Source organism: Elephas maximus, chromosome 24 (assembly GCF_024166365.1).
Source record: "Elephas maximus indicus isolate mEleMax1 chromosome 24, mEleMax1 primary haplotype, whole genome shotgun sequence".
In the NCBI taxonomy this organism is placed as follows: domain Eukaryota; kingdom Metazoa; phylum Chordata; class Mammalia; order Proboscidea; family Elephantidae; genus Elephas; species Elephas maximus.
This window is the reverse complement of record NC_064842.1, coordinates 41,389,491-41,407,469: the sequence shown is the minus strand read 5'-3', so window position 1 is coordinate 41,407,469 and position 17,979 is coordinate 41,389,491.

The window sequence follows — 17,979 nt, the reverse complement described above, 5'->3', positions numbered from 1 at the left end:
TGCAACATAGACTCATAGCTACCCTATAGGACAGTTAGAACTGCTGCATAGAGTTTCCAAGGAGCGCCTGGCGGATTCTTACTGCTGGCCCTTTGGTTAGCAGCCGTAGCACTTAACCACTATGCCACCAGAGTTGCTATGAGTCGGAATTGACGCGACGGCACTGGGTGTGGTTTTGGTTTTTTTTAGATGCAACATGGAACCCTGGTGGCACAGTGGGTACGAGCTACGGCTGCTAACCAAAAGGTCGGCAGTTTGATTCCACCAGCTGCTCCTTGAAAACCCTATGGGGCAGTTCTCCTCTGCCCTATAGGGTCACTTTGAGTCACAATCGACTCAACAGCAATGGGTTAGATGCAATGTGTGATCACAGATTGGATCCTGGATCAGAAAAGCATTTTTTTTTCTTCTTCTGTTATAAAAGACACTTGTAGGACAATTGGCAAAATTAAAATAAAGACTGTAGATTAGTACTGTATCTCTGTTAATTTCCTGATTTTGATAATTTTACTCTGGATATTGTTTTAGGAAATACACACTGAAGATTTAGGGGTAAAGAGGCAACTTACTCTCTAATGGTTCAGGATATAACATACACATACACATACATATATAAAGAGGGGGGAGAAGAAGAGAAAGAGAGACAGAGAATGAGAATAAAGCAACCATAACAAAATGTCCACATTTAGGGAATCTGAGTGAAAGTTATACTAGAATTCATTGTACTATTTTTTGCAACTTTTCTGTAAGTCTCAACTTATTTCAAGTTAAAAAGTCCAAAAAGAAAGGAAGAATCCGAGGGAATGAGATCACAGGGCCTAGAGCAGCACTGTAGGTGCCAGCACTTTTTATCTGTCACATGAGTTCAGTTGAGTTGACAGCCACCAACTCTCTGCCCCTGTGCTGATCCATCCCCACTGCCATCTGTGTTCACCCACTCACCTTTAACTCCTTTGTCCCTCCTATCTTGGTAGTTGGCCCTTCTTGTTTAACTCCTTTGTAGTCATACGTCTGTTGATTGAAATCAGAAACACAGAACCTTAGAAATTGCAGGTGTGGGTGGATGAGGCAGGAGAGATGACCTGAGTTTCTGTTCCTCCCTGAAGGCCAGGGCAGAGAGGTGCCAGCTGGGGGCCACACCTGCTCATAAGTTTCCTCCATCCTTTTCCTCTTTCTCTGAGCTCATGTCCTTCTGGGCTCAGCTCTTTCTGTCCCTTGAACAGCCAAGCTTGTCCCCATCTCGGGGCATCTGTGCTTGTTGCTTCCTCTACCCAGAATGCTCTTCCTCTTCTCTTTCCATGGTCTTCAGCTCAAATGAGGGCCTGCCCTGATCATCCAATCTAAAGCAGCCACCCAGTTAGGTCTCCCTCTTTTAATTCTCTGCAGAGCACATAACACAACTCAATTTTTCCTTGTTTATGTGTCTAGTTGAAAAAAAAAACAAACCAAATCCGTTGCTATCGAGTCAATTCCAACTCGTAGTGACCCTACAGGACAGAGTAGAACTGCCCCATAGGGTTTCCAAGGAACAGCTGGTGGATTCGAACTGCCGACATTTTGGTTAGCAGCTGAGCTCTTTACTACTGTGCCATCAGTGCTCCACGTATCTGGTTACTAGTGTGAAATTCTGTGAGCAGAGAACTCTCTCTCTCATTGTATCCCCCAGCACCTGGGACAGGTCCTATCCTTCAGGAACAATGAATGACCCCCCCCAACTCCACACCACCTCCCCGTGACCCTCAGGCTTGGCTGCCTGTATGGCCTCCAGAAAGCTTCTTACTTTGGTCGGCTCTGCCTTCAATTCCAGGCAAGCTGTCTTGTAGTTCTTATTCTGCAGAGAGAAGCAGTTGGAAGTCAGCCTGTCAATCATTAAGACTGTGGGAGGGCCAAGGAGGTCATAGGAGTTCCTGGGTGGCACAAACGGTTAAGGGCTCAGCTACTAACTGAAAAGTTGGTGGTTCAAATCTACCCAAAGGTGCCACAAAAGAAAGGCCTGGCAATCTACTTCAGAAAGATTATAGCCATTGAAAACCCTGTGGACCGCGGTTCCACTCTGACACGTGTGGGGTTGCCAGGCATCAGAGTAGACTCTGCGGCAACCGGTTTAACACTCTGACCTGGTAAGAGCACCCCACTCTAACCTTCCTGCCCAGCTCTGCTTGAGCTCAGGCCACACAACCCCCAGCAGCCCTACCTGACTCATGACAACTCAGATCTGGTCAGGTTATGCTCTTCTTACACACATGCGCCTGCCCATTCAGCAGGCAGCCCTGTCCCTACTGGAAGAGCCTGGGCAAAGAGCGCACTTGAAGACAAATTTAAAGAAGCCAAGTATTGTTCCAGGAACACAGGCTTCGGAGACAGACAGATCTAGGTTCTAATCTCAGCTGTCCTCACTAGCTGTGTCAGCTTGGGCAAGATACGTAGTCTCTCTGAGCTTCTGTTTCCTCATCTATAAAATGGGAGTGATCATTCTATTTACCAGGTAAGGTTATTTGTGACCCTTAGACATGCCTGTCAGATGCTGACGTGGTGCAGGCCTGTCTGGCGGTCGTGGCTCCGTGAGCAGACGTGAGGGTATGACAGTGTTCCTTGTGCCCAGAGGGAGTCAGCAGAGGCCTCTTTCCTTCCCACCCCAAGGCCAAGGATTAATCCCGCCCCCCATTCCAGGCAAAGAGGCCACCTCATGCTCCAAGCAAAGAGGAAGAAAGCCAAGGGCTCTTAGGTGCATTCTCTGTCCCCCACCCCATCTCCATACAGAAGGAGCTCCAAGAGGCCCTGCACTGTTGAGCAACGTTTCTCCTTTACCGGGTTTGTTTTCTTCAGTTCCGCCCTCTTGGCCGACATAGTGGAGTAGGCCAGAGTGTTCTTCAGCTTCCCAGCCTCCCCGCAAGGGCCCCTGTGACCAGGCCACTCCTATGCAAATTACAGGTCCAGGGAAGGGCAGGTGACCACCTCTCTGTGTGCAACAGCTGAGGTCACAATGCCCAGGTCCCACATACTGGCCTGGGGTCATCGCAGCTTTGGGTCTGGGATATCTTGGCCATGGAGGTGAGGGGCTCAGGTCAGGTTCAAAACAACAAAGTCTGCCCCTCTGCAAGGGGAGAAGGAGCTCTCCCAGGAGAGGCCACACCAGTGAGCGCCATGGCCTATTATTGCCAAAGAACAAAACAAAAACAGAAACTATACCCACTGCCAGTGAGCCAACTCTGACTCACAGTGAACCTGAAGGACAGTGTAGAACTGCCCATAGGATTTCCAAGGCTATAATCTTTAGGGAGGCAGACCGCCACATCTTTCTTCCACGAAGCAGTTAGTGGGTTTGAACCACTGACATTTTGGTTAGCAGCCAAGCGCTTTTAACCACTCTGCCACCAGGGCTTCTAATTACATGCCCTCCTGCCAAAAAAAACCCGTTGTCTTCGAGTCAATTCTGACTCATAGCGACCCTATAGGACAGAGTAGAACTGCCCCATAGGATTTCCAAGGAGCAGCTGGGGGATTCACACTGCCATCCTTTTGGTTAGCAGCCATAGCTCTTAACCTCTGCACCACTGGACTCCAAGTAATTACATGCCCACACCCCCTTAATTACTGACCACACCTTCTTTCCCATTTCAAAAGTTTGCTTGGTTCTCTTCCCCATCAGAGACCAGAGATCTTGCCACCAGCCCGGAAACTGCCTCCAGGAGCTGCTCGCAGCATTACTGGTGCTGTTTCTAGCCCCTAACCTGGTGATAGATGTTGATCTTATTCCAACACAACCAAGGAAAGTGTGTCTGTCACTTTGTTCAACTGGGGGCGGGGTGGCAGGGGGAGTAGGTAGGGTAGGCAGGGAGCTCCCCAGGCCACACTTTCCCCCACTTGTAAATAGGGGGTTGGAACGCCAAGGTTCTTCCTTCTCTGCTGAAACCTTCGTTCTTGCCCACTTAACTCAGTCTCCCAAATTCACTGGCCAAACGTCAGAAAGGCCCTTTCTCCACAGATTTCCAGAGCTCCCTCACAGGCCTGCGCAGGGAATCATAGTGAAAACGACTGACTCCATCTCAATATCTACCAACCTTGTGAAAGGGGGTGGGGGGTCATCTTCCTATCATTCTGGTTTCAGATCCTCATGGTCCTGGAAACAAAGTAACTATTAAAGGAGCCTTGTTATAGCCAAGGACACAGCAGAAACCCCCTGGCCTGGCAATAGGACACAGGGCCTAAATGAAATCAAGATTTCAATGTGAACTGTTTTATAAAGTGCAAAATGCTGCATACTTATGAGGTATTATTATCATCATATGGACAGATAGTTACCTACTATCTGTCCATATGATTCACATCTCTGGGCTTTTGCCTTCTCACAAGTATTGTCCAGGCTCCTAAAGGAATCACTGTTGTTATCAACATGTTCTGAAAGCACTGGGGATATCTTTTTGTTGAACCTGGTTAAACTAGTCTCACATTATTTTCTTCTCCTTTAAGAAGATTTTGCAACTGTGTGAGGCTTGAGGTTGAAACAGTACTGCAATGTTGAACATCCCCATTGGATAACTTTGTTATATGCAAGCCACAGGCCATTGCTACCTGAAGAATCCCAAGATAGGTTTTTCCTAACCCCCTTCAAGGCAAAACCCATAGGGCGAGGTGCATAAAGTCCACTGATGCTCCATAGGAGTATGGGGGAGGGGGACAGTCACAACGAAGAGGAAGAAGCAACCACAATCTCTTTTCTCCAAGAGAATGTCATTTGGATACCGTCTTCTTTTTGAGTGCCCTGGTTTTTTAGTTTCATGGAGACAATGGTGTGCAGATGCTAGTGGTGGGGGATTTTAAAAAAGACCCCAAGCCTCTGAGTTTGGCCTCTTTCCATTAAAAAAAAAAAAAGTTGCCATGGAGTTGATTCTGACTCATGGTAACCCCTTATGTGTCACAGTAGAACTAAGCTCCACAGGGTTTTCAATGGCTGACTATTCAGAAGTAGATGGCCAGGCCTGAGGTATCTCTGGGTGGACTCCAACCTCCAACCTTTTAGTTAGCAGCCAGGAACTTAACCATTTGCACCACCCAGGAACTCCCTTTTCATTCCAGGGATACAAAATTCCAAAGAATCTAGCCAGGGTGAGGCTCAGGCTCGTTCACCAGCTATGTCTGAGCCCAGAAACATGAAAAGAATGCCACCTGTGCTGAGAAGCCTATCCGACCATACTGCGGCCAGTCAGCTGTCAGTGACCCCAGTGTTCCAGAGCTCTGTGATTAGTTGCGGAACGTTTCATAAAGTTGCCCAGAATCCTGATAGCCAGTGTCTCCAGTCAACCTCTGACTGACATGGTTCAGCATATAGAGCCTCAATGACTCCCTCCACAACACTCTGCAGTTTATTTCCTGACATCCTGCAGCATCTGGTGGCTGCTCTCAGCCAGAGAGTCTTTCAGGTTCTTAGCCCCAGGGACCCTCTTAAATAAAATTTTCCGAGATTTTATACGGTTGGTTACTGCATTGTCCTACTCGACTGACTTATAGACACCTTAGAAAGCTTTCCTCTGTGCTGGGTGCACATAGCTTTTACCATTGGCACGTTGAGGACTGTGCAATGTCTAATCATTTCTATAAATAGCAGATCAGTCCTTTGGCTAGAATCGTTTCCATATTGTATCGTTTCTGTGGAAAAATTATATTCATGTCATGTGACCTTCTGGTACCTCTGTTACAGAAACAAAGCATCATATTCTGAACAGAAAACTATAAGTCATCAGCTATTCCAGTACAGCTAATGATAAGTGAAGAGTCAGAGCAAATGCATTGTGTGAGGAGCGCTGGCTTCTCTCTCCTGTATGCTCACCATGACACAGACAAGCTTGCCAGGGCCTCCTAGTACCCAGGGGAACCTGTTACTATTCCCACAGTCAACTGTGACAGAGCAGCCTGCTGTGTGAGATAAAGCAGGAGCCACTACCAACACAAGGCTCCCCCTGCTCCTGCCAAATACGGCTCTGGGGGCCTCCTTCCCTTAGTTGGGTGCCCCCTTAGCCTCTTTGGATGGAGCCCAAATAGAGGACGGCAGTATTTTATTCCTGCCTCTTTTTGTTTTCCTGCCAGAAGGCTCTCTACAATTGCTCTCCTCTAGCACCTTCAAATTCCCATTTATCACTGAAGCTGTAACACTGAGTGGTACAATAGCCTTGCTGGATTGGCCTTGTTGGGGAACCATAACTTGCATGGTGTCCCACAAGCAGAGAACCAACCTCTTGCTGCTTCTCCTAGGAAGATGGACAAGCCCACACCCTTGGTGACTACATAGAAGTGGCAAAGACACGGCAGCCAGGAGGCCAGGAGGCGGGGTGGGTGATTGGAAGCATTGCCCTAACTAGAGCTTAATGCATGTTGCTTTCTGTTTTAGTTGGGGTTAGGCTAATTGCTGTAATGAATCCCTAAATGCAAAATGTAATGGAAGCTTATTTCTTGATCACATAAAGACCTAAAAGAATTAAGCCATCCTCATCAGTGGGTGTTTCTCCTCCTAGCAATGATTTTGGGACCCAGGTTCCTTTTGGCTTGCTCAGCCATCTTCAGTGTGGCTTTCAATGCCACTGTTTCCATCTGCACTGAGGAGGGAAGAGGAAAGGGGATGGAAGATCACATATGGGAGGTTTCCATGGTCTAGTCGTCCTGGAAGTAGCCAGCATCACTCTCACTCAACATTTCTTTAGCTAAAAATCAACTACAACACCACACCTAACTGTAAGGGGGGCTAGGAAATATGGTCAAGTTTCTCCTAAGAAGAAGAGGGGATAGTTTAAGGAGCAGGTGGCCAATCTCTGCCACACTTTTCTAATGAATTTCACTCTAACAAGTCCCCTCTTCTCTTAGGAAAACTTGATTCAGGGTTCTTCTGGTTTTGGTACAAAATGGAAGCAGCCTACAAGGTCCAAAAGAACCCCATTGACCCATTGCTGTCGAGTCGATTCCGACTCATAGCGACCCTATAGAACAGAGTCCAAAAGAGAAGATTAAAACCCCTAGCACACGTGACGTAGCTGAGAAGTTTCATAGGGACCCACTTCCTCCCCACCTGAATGGCCAATGGGCTGGTATGCTGAGACAGAGATTGTAATCATGATCCTGCCTGTCCAGGCCTTTACAGCCCACAAGTGTCAGTCTCTCCCAGTCCCAGTCTATCCCAGTCCCAATCTGCAGAAGGCCCTGCAGACCTCCCTCCCCACTGTAGGCTCATCCCCTCCTGTCGGCACCAGAATGTGGGGTCTGTTGCTTCTCTTGCTCTTCTAAGCTCTCTGAGTAGCACTGGGGCTCTACCAAGCTGCATGCCCTTCACCAACTCCCTCTCCTGGGGGATGGGACCTGATGCTGTCCTCTTAGCTGAGAGTCCATAATTTGCTTCAGATGAATCTTTGTGACTAGTGCCATGAAGCCACCACTCTCCTGAAGAAGACCTCTGCCTGGAGATGCCTCTTGCCATGTCCCACCCGCCAAACATGGACAACAACCCAGATTGGACCGAAGTTCTTCAGAACCTAGAGACACTGGCCACTGCTTAGTCTCTTGGGGGTCAGCCTGGTCCCAGACTTTTTCACGTCTGGTTTACTTTCTTCTTTTGAACATTCTGCCCCTGAGGTCATTAGCACCTCAGAGCTGAGTTCAAGTGAAGAACGGTCCTGAAGGTGTTACCCTCCTTCCTTGGAGGGAGCTCTGGAGCATCTCTTACCTGGAACTCTGGGTGGCAGTAAAAGCAAGGGAGCTTGTAGAGCCAGGAGTCATGTGGAGAGCTGAGGTCAGCGAGCTGTTTAAAGGGTGTCTCCAAATAGAGAAGCCAAAGGCAGATTCTGAGAGCTGCTGTAGAGAGAGCCAGGGGAAAGAAGGCAGGAGAGAGAACACATCCTGGCACAAGCGCGGTCAACATGACGGGCTCTCATGGGTGATCGGCGGAAGCCTGGGCAGATTTAAAGACTAAGTGTTAGGCAGTTTTCAAGGGGGTTGTTCATTCCTTCCAGTTATATGACAGGGCTCATGCAAGGCTGTGATTTTTTCCTATGTTGGCAAAGAGCAATGGTAGAATGCTCATAAACAGGCTGGTTGATGTTTTGAAATTTGAATTCCATGGGTTCCATGTTCCTCTCACCTTTAATGCCAAAATGTTTGACTGTTCTGATTTAGTTTAGGTTTAATGATGCTGGAAAACATATATCCAGATCCACTTTGATGTGCTGTACTTAAAAACGATTTTCACTTGGCTCACAGGTCCACTGTGAGGAAACTCCCTACCTCTTTGCTGGTGCACATAGGGCAAAGGTGCCAGCTTTTGGCAGCAGCAGAATCGGAATCAGCCACTTCTCTGATGTGGTTCTAAACATCGTTCTGGAAGCTTAGAGTCAAGCTTCTTTCTCTACCCCCGCACCCCCAACCCCAACAATTACACCAGCGTGGATTCTCTTAGTGGCTGATGAGCCACACTGACAGAGTGGGCCAGTCGCAGGTCTTTGGGACTCACACGTGTGCAGCATTAGTCCCTGGCTGGTGACCCTCGAGAATACGTGCTATAGAAACGTAGAGGACTTCTATTTGGTGGCATCACATGCAATCGCAGGATTGATCATCTTAATTAGTGACCATAAAAAAACAAGGGGACCTGATACCTTTTTATTTAAGTCCTTCGTGTTGTTTTTACAGTGAGTGCTTTCACTTGACTGGTTTTCTGTAGCCAAACACCAGACAGGTACGTTTTATTGCATCAAGACACAGAGGATGGCCTCTTCCTCACAAGGGATTAACGCCTCTCGCTTGTATGTTTATCCAGCAATGTGAGGTTTCTCCTAGCAGCTGATCTTTGAGGTGTGAAGAGGAAAGAGAAAACTGAATCCATAAGCCCACACCTGGCCTTATTCCTTCAGAGTCACTCAGCGCCTGCCTCCCCCTCCTTCTGGGGCTCCTCCCACCATGTGGCTCTGAGCTATTCCTGGGCCATGTGACATGTGAACACTGAGAAGAACCCTCTGGGGGCCGTGGGCTCTGACTTGAAGCTGAGGAAGAGGTGTAAGTGACATTGCTTCTCTGGGTGGCAAAATGCATGTGAAAATTGCCTCTAGGCAACTTGGATTGAATCAAACACTGAAGCAAGCCACACTCACTTGCTGAATCCCCTAAACACAAATGTTAATTTATTTTTATCTAATGATGATTTAACCAAAGTTGGAAGGCACTCAAAATACACAGTGACTACAACAGTGGGCTCAAGTACACCAAGAATGGTGAAGATGGTGCAGGACTGGGCAATGTTTCATTCTGTTGTACATGGGACCATCATGAGTTGGAGCTGGCTTGAAGACAACTAACAATAACAAAATGATGAAATCAAAGTAATCCCCTTCTTGGGTCCCTGCCCTAAGAACCATGGTGGTAACCACCCATCCAGAGAACCAGTGGATCCCAGGGCCTGTCTGGTTCTCAGCCCCATGCCTTGCTGGCACTTTCTTCCAGGTGCTGGCTTTTAGAAAGTAGCTCTAGTTCCGTACTCAGGTGACTCAACATGGAGCCTCCTGTTTGGTTCAGCTCATGTATACTGAGCATCTACTATGTGCCTAGCACTCTGCCAAGCACCAAGGGCACAAAGATAATTAAAACATGTGCTCACCCCTAAGAACTCAGTGTCAGTGGGACTAACAGGCATAAATAGGCCATTTAAGCACAAGACAGTAAGTGTGATAGTACAGGTAGACCCAGCGTTGAGGGAGCCCAGAGGAGGTGTATGGACTAGTGCTTAGAGCGGGCTCTCAACCCAGTTCATTCTTAGCCTGTGAGCTGCCAGTACCCTGGTTCCTCTAGACCCAAATCCTTCTCTAATTCCCAGCACAGAAGCCAGGCAGGGCCATGCTATATACTAAATGCCAGTCTTCACAAAAGACCACAGTCCCTCCACTCACCAGTGGGGACCAGTGGTCAGTGTTTACCTGTCAATGGCATGTCAAATGGGTCTTCCCTGTAGCATAGACAGTTCCTGATCTGTCCCAGTGGGAGTGTTGCATGCCAAATCAACCCTCTCTGTCTGGTTCATCTGGGCCAAGTCTGGCCTTGTCTCTATACACAGCAGTGTGGATTGACCCACACCTACAAATCCTGTATCTCCTGCTTTCTTAACCCATCACTTCATCTTCTGCTTTTCCTTCCTTCTTTCAGTCTTGGCACATGTGATCTCATCTCAGGCTAACTGACCGCTGGCTTGGTCTCAGGACACTTTTCACTTGACCTTCCTTCAGAGGCAGTACTAGCAAGAGACCCTGAGTTTTCAGTCCCTCCTATTCAGATCCTGGCCCCTGGCTGTTCTGATGCCAGATCCTCTCCTTCCTCCCTTTGTCCGTGTTGGAGATCTTCCTTCCTACCCCATCACCATGGCTCATGATATCAAAGCAGAGTCTTCCAGAAAGACATTTCTCTCTCTGCTCAGTTTTATGGACAGGCTAGTTCTGAGGTCACGCCTCCTCTTTCTCTCTCATTTATGGTGCTTTGTCCCCATGGCACCCATTTAGTATGAGAGTATTTATTCACACCCTCCTAATACCCCATCTGAGTGAAGAGCCTGTTTTTCAGGTTCCCTTGAGAAGCTCTCGGCCCTGGCTGCCCCCTAACAGGGCCTCTTCTGAGCTCATTCTCAGGCATACTTTCAAGAGAGCAGACCCCATGTCCCAGCCAAGACCCCTCTGGGGTGAGACCCTGCCCCCAGCCTCCCCAGTCTCCTGCTGCTCCTCAGCCTGTTTTCACAGCTTGGTTAATGCCAAGCAGGTGTGTAGATTAGCAATCAGGCTGCACAGCACGTTTTCTTGTGGAAGGACAGGATGCTGGGGCATAAAGAGACCTTGGGCTGTCCTATTGCTGTGGAGCCAACTTGGCTCTACTGATGGCAACCTCATGTGTGTCAGAGTAGAACTGTGCCCCACAGCATTTTCAATGTTGATTTTTCATAAGTATAGTGCCAGGACCTTCTTCTGAGGCATCTCTGGGTTTACTTAACCTCCAGTTTTTCAGTTAGAAGCTGAGCACGTTAACCATTTGTACCACCTAGGGATTCCCATCCGGTTGCTAAGGAGAGACTTTTAGTTGCCCTGATAGAGGTTTGGGGCCGTGTAACTGGATTTTCTGGTTCAGAGATATCCGGGTGGCCCTGCCAGTCTCCTTCCTTGCAGGTTCGCCTGGGGGGCAGTATGGGAAATTCCTGCGTTAAGACATCTTGTGTTTCCTGAGTGTTAACCAAGCATTTCACATGTGTTCATTTAATCCTCACAACTACCCTAAGAGGTAGGCAGTACAGTAGTCCTCTTTTCCACTGAGGATACATTCTAAGACCCCTCATGAATACCTGAAACCATGGATAGTACTGAACCCTGTATATACTATGTTTTGGCCTATACATACATACCTATGATAAAGTTTAATTTATAAATTAGGCACAGTAAGAGACTAACAATGATAACTAATAATAAAATAGAACAATTATAACAATACACTGCAGTACAAGTTATGTGAATGTGGTCCCTGGGAGGGATGGAGCAGGACGGTACGAGATTTCATCACACTACTCATTTAACATTTTTGGACCTCGGTTGATCACGGATAACTGAAACCGTGGATGAGAGGGGACTACTGAAAGGAGCACAGTGGTTGAGCTCAGCTGCTAACCAAAAGGTCAGCAGCTCAAATCTACCAGGCTCCCTGGAAACCCTATGGGGCAGTTCTACTTTGTTCTATAGGGTGGCTATGAGTTAGAAACGACTCGGTGGCACATAACAACACTGAAGGGGGGACTACTGTATTATCATTCCCATTTTACAAAGGAGCAAACTGTTCAACTCAAAGGTGAAATACTTTTTCTGAAGTCACACAGCTGGGAGCGGGAAGGAGCCATGAAATGAACCCAGACAGCTGGCTATACAGCCAACATGTATAACTGACCACCTCAGCCTAGGGCACAGGCTCGCCACCGTCCTTTCTTCTGGTGTTGAGGTGTGGACTGTCCTGACCACCGCAGCCCAGAGTCAGCATTTCCCACTTGACATCTGTAAAATTGGGGCTAAAACAGAAAAATAAGTAAGTCCTGCTTTTCTAGGCCATGCCCACTTCTAGGAGAGTATCATGCAAGTTAGAATTGTCTGTGCAAACCTGTACAAGGCAAGGTCATGGTAGCTCCATAGACACATCCAGCTCCCTGAGGGACCGAATTGCTGGACTGAGGGCTGTGGGGACCATGGTCTCAGGGAACATCTAGCTCAATTGGCATAACAGAGTTTATAAAGAATATGTTCTACATTCTACATTGGTGAGTAGCGTCCGGGATCTTAAAAGCCTGTGAGCATCCATCTAGGATACTTCACTGGTCTCACCCCTTTGGGAGCAAGGAATAATGAAGAAAACTAAAGATACAAAGGAAAGATTAGTCCAAAGGACTAATGGCCTCCACATCTACCATGGCCTCCACCGGACTGAGTTCAGTACAACTAGATGGTGCCCAGCTACCACAACTGACTGTTCTGATAGGGATCATAATAAAGGGTCCCAGGCAGAGGTGGAGGAAAATGTAGAACAAAATCCCAACTCAAAAAGAAAGACCAAAGTGGGAGTAAGTAGTAAGGAGTATATAAGTTTATATGTGAGAGACTGACTTGATTTGTAAACTTTCACTTAAAGCACAATAAAAATTATTTTAAAAAAAAGAAAGGCCAGACTTGTTGGCCTGACAGAGACTGGAGAAACACTGCGAGTATGGCCCCTGGATACCCTTTCAGCTCAGTAATGAGGTCACTCCTGAGGTTCACCCTAAAGATTGAACAGGCCCATGGAACAAAACAAGACTAAAGGGGCACACCAGCCCTGGGGCAGGGACTGGAAGGCAGGAGGGAACAGGAAAGCTGGTAATAGGGAATCCAGGGTTGAGAAGAGAGAGTGTTGACATGTTGTGGGGTTGTTAACCAATGTCATAGAACAATGTGTGTACTGTTTGATGAGAAACTAGTTTGTTCTGTAAATCTTCATCTAAAATACAATTAAAAAAAAAAAGTAAGAAAAGTTATACTAACTACAATCTCCCCAAAATAGGATATGATCTCAGAATAAAGAGAAACTGAACTAAAAAAAAAAGAATTGCCTGTGCAAGGGTGTTGAAATGCATATGACAGGACTCCATCCCTCCTCCCCCTTCAATTCTGAGTCAGGGACCTGAGGTGGGGGCTAGAATAGAATTACTGGGAAATATCAGGCTGGGAGCCTGGGCTGTGAACTCATATAGACCTTTTCAAAGCCCAGGCTCTCTCCATACTGTTTATATGACCTTGAGGAACTTCCTTAACCTCTCTGTACTTCAGTTTCCTCATCTGTAAAATGGGAATAATAATATAGTACCATAATGGTTAATTTTATGTGTCAACTTGGCTAGGCTATGGTGCCCAGTTGCTTGGTCAAACACTAGATGCCATAGATGAAGCAGGTATATGTGATTAAATCAGTGGGCCTTAAGTAGATTACCCTCATCCAATCAGCTGAAGGCCTTAAGAGCAAAAAGGGAGTCCTCTCTAAGGTTTGTTTACTCTGCTTCCAGACTATAAATAGCCATTTTTCTAGAACTCCTCTACTCCTCTCTCTTCCCATTGCCCGACCCAGGGATCTTGTGATACAACTTCAGGAAATCTTCAGCTTGTTATCTGACCTACAGATTTTGGACTTGCCAGCCCCACAATTGCATGAGCTATTTCCTTAAAATAAATCTCTCTCTCTATATATACATATATATGTACATATATGTGTGTGTGTATATATATGTACACATACACGTATGTCTTACTGGTTCTTTTTCTCCAGAGAACCCTGACTATGACAAGTACCATCTCACAGGGTTTTGAATTCAATCTCTTAGGATTAAATAAGGGGAAGTATGTAAAGGGTGTGGCACTTGCTCCTTGTAAACTGTAGCTCCAGAGGCCTCTCCTAGACGGGACAGTGCCCTACTCCCTACTCCCAGTGCCAGGATCTCTCAGGGCAGGAAGCAGCATTCCACTGAGGTACTAGTGATTCATTTTTTGAATTTATAGCCCCTCCCCGCCCTCAGGGCTCTGGACCAACCCCGGGACTGTGTTGGGGTGGGCAGATGTGAGGAAATTTAGGGGACATATGCCCATGTGGAGATTGCCACATTGCCCTTGAGCCAAGCTTGTTCAGGTATGCTCAGTAACACGGACTGTGTACCTAGTTAACCCCCTTCTGAAGCCCCCCGCCACTGCATCATTAAAATGAAATAAAGTATCAGAAGAAAATAAATAACGAACGTACTGAGTTAAATGAACCTACAAAGAGGATGAAATAATTGCCAAACAAAATTATATGAAACAGAACAAACCAAATATTTCACATGCACTCACACGTACAGTTAAGTTACATGAAACAAAAAGAATTTGGTAAGTTGAAAGGTAAGATAATCAAAATCAGAAATAATACAGATATTAGGTTAATGAAAGAAAAACAGTCAAATTAAGTAAATAATATTAATTCAGGAAACAATTATTTAAAAAGGAATAAAGTAGAATTGTGCATTATGTAAGACCAGTTATTAAAACAGCACTTAAACAGAGGGAAAAAATAAATGACAAATACAAGCAGTGGTAGTTTAGAGTCTAAGGGCTCGCCATCTGTTTGGGCACCAGTGAAAAAGTTCTCCAGGTTGAAGGAAGAAGGGCCTGCTGCCCAGTAGTGCATGCTGACCCCTAGGGGGCATCCAAGAGCAGAGGCTCCCCGCCCCACTCCCGAGTGCCTACTGCAAGTCCCCATGGAGACCTTTGACCCCACTGCTTTCTCCAATCCTGTACCTAAAGGCTAGAGGTTCAGACTCAGGGGAATCACAGAAGAAAGGTCAGGATCTGCTTCTATAAATATTTTTTTTTTAAAAAAAAACAAAAACCCCCAAACCAACAGCTGCTGTCGAGTTGATTCCGACTCATGGCGACCTCAGGTGTGCAGAGTAGAACTTCGTGTGCAGATTGCCAGGCCTTTCTTCCAAGGCACCTGTGGTTGGGTTATGAATCACCAGTCTTTCAGTTAGTAGTCAAGTGCTTCACCGTTTGTGCTACTGAAGGACTACCTTATGGTGCAGTTCTACCCTGTAATACATGGGGTCACCATGAGTCAGAATTGACTCAAAGGCAACACGTTTGGTTTTTGGTTTTGGCAGGGATATAGAGAGACCAGCAGTAGCAGAACTTTTCCTTCCAACAGAGACTGCCCCATGAGGTATAACTGACTTCAACAGCCTATGTCCACACCCACAAAATCATCAGCAGTCAACACCTCAGTCATCTGTTCACCAACAAATGTGTACCAACTGCCTACTATTTGCCAGGCACCATAACCCACATTTGTGACAGAGAATGGTCAAAACTGATTTGGGTTACGAGCTGAAGAAATGGCTTCATAACAGCGAGCAGGAATAAAGGGAAGGGGCCTCTTACCCCAAAAGCCCCACTTTTTGGGGCAGGGAATGTGACCAGTGGAGAAAAGTGCACACAAGAGCTGTCCCCTTAACACAACAGAGAATCCCTGAAGGAGCAGGAGAAGAGTGGGATGCAGATCTCAAACTCTTGCAAAAAAGACCAGGCTTTAGGGTCTGACCGAGACTAGGGGAACCCTGGAGGTCATGGTCCCCGGACCTTTTGTTAGCCCAAGATTGGAACCATTCCCGAAGCCAACTCTCCAGACTGGGATTGGACTGGACTATAAGATAGTTAATGATACTGGCGAAGAGTGAGCTTCGTGGCTCAGGTAGACACATGAGACTATGTGGGTAGCTCCTGTCTGGAGGCGAGATGAGAAGCCAGAGGGTGACAGAAGCTGGTTGAATGGACACGGGAAATACAGGGTAGAGAGGAGGAACGTGCAGTCTCATCATGGGGAGAGCAGCAAGGAGTACACAGCAAGGTGTATGAGAGACTGACTTGATTTGTAAACTTTCGCTTAAAGCACAAAAGTAAATAAATTTATCAAGAAAAAAAAAATAAAAGAGAGAGCTGTCCCTTTACTAAATGGGATATTGCTCGTGCTTTTGCAATATTGACAAAATGAGCAAGGTGCAGCATGAGCTCGGAGTCAGGCAGTCATTGCGGATGATCCTCAGCCCAGACAGCAGGCTGAGCCTTCTCAGTGGGCAGACACCAGGCCCTGTATTACTCTTAGCTTACAGGCCTGGCCTCCGGGTCAAAATGCACAGGTGTGAGGAGCTCTTAACCACTGTGCCACCAGGGCCCCTTTCTCTTAAGGAAACGGAACTAACATTAAGCATCTCCTGTGGACCTGGGACAATGCTAAGGGCTTTATATATATGAGGCAAGATTATTTTTTTAGCTACTAATTTTTGCTTTTCTTCCCATGCCCTGGGCAGCAGCAGGATGTCAGACAGGAACAGCTGTGTGGGTCCCGGACTCTCAGAACATCCTCAATCATTGGCGTGGCTCAGACACAGCAGACCCGAAATGGCCAAAAGGACTGGGAAAATGGAGATCTTAGTAGGGAGCAATGCAGATAGGTTATAATGTGAGGCACAGGCTCTTTGTTCTCCCCCTACAGTGTGTGTGTGTATGTGTGTGCCTCTGTGTGTGTGTGTGTTGTGGGGAACAGCCCGAATATAGGTAAGGCTGAATTTCCTACTTGGCAGGGTGAGGGCTCAGAGTCAAAACTAAGTTGATTTAAGTGTTGCCAATGCAGTGGGGTAACTGGAACTCTTCAACACTGCTGTTGGGAGTGGAATGTGATATAGCCACTCTGGAAAAGAGTCTGGCAGTTTCTTATAAACACACACTTACCTGTTTTACCACATGACCCAGCAATTCCACTCCTAGACATTTACTCAACAGGGGTCAAAACAGATGTCCACACAAAGACTTGTTCCCGAATGTTCATAGGGGCTTTATTCACACTATCCCCAATCTGGAAACAGCACCCAAATCCACCAACAGGAGGGTGGATAAATAATTGTGATATTTTCATGCAATGGAACACTACTCAGTAATAAAAAAGAGTGAACCACTGATAGATGCAACATGGGCAAATCTCACAGACATTGCACTGAGTAAAATTCCACTCGTGGAATTCTAGAAAAGACAAAATGAATCTATAGTGACAGAAAGCTGATCAGAGGTTGCCTGGAGCTGGGGCTGGGGGGAGGGATTGATGGCAAAGGACAGGAGGGGACACTTGGTGGTGCTGGAATGTGCTATATCTTGACTGTGGTGGGGGTTACACAGGTGTATACATTCTCCAAAACTGATCAAACCATCACTTAAAATAAGTGCATTTTATTGTGCATAAACCTTAGCACATTTAAGTTGATTTAGAGACAATGAAGAGATACAGTATTTGTGGCACACTGGTGTTTGCAGACTGCATCAGGCTTGCTACAAAGATGATGTCACTGAATCCTCATAAGACCCTTGTAAAGTAGATTACGCTTTGCCATCAAGTCAATTCCGACTCACAGCGACCTATAAGACTGAGTAGAGCTGCCCCATAGAGTTTCCAAGGAGCCTGGTGGATTCGAACTGCCGACCTTTTGGTTAGCAGCTGAGCTCTTAACCATCGTGCCACCAGGTCCCCATTATATTTTGTAGATAAGGAATCAAGGGTTAGTGAAAACCACTTGAGTTGGGCTCAGGGGGCTCCTCCCGCTGTGCCCTGCATTTGGTGGCAACGCAGCCCACCCACAATGCACATCTCTACTAAGAGCTCAGATAGTCGTTGGCAACTCACTCTGCAGAGGGACCCCTGCCCGCTCTCATGGATGCCAAGAGCAGAGTCCCTTTCAGGGATGTGGGAGATCAGGTCGGTCTGGGAGGAAAGATAAAGATTGTGGGAAGCTAAAAATTATTTGTAAGGGTTTACTGTGTTTTGGTGGAAGTGACACTTTGGACAGTGAGAAAAGATGCTACAGGGAATTTCCATGAACCACTTTGCTTC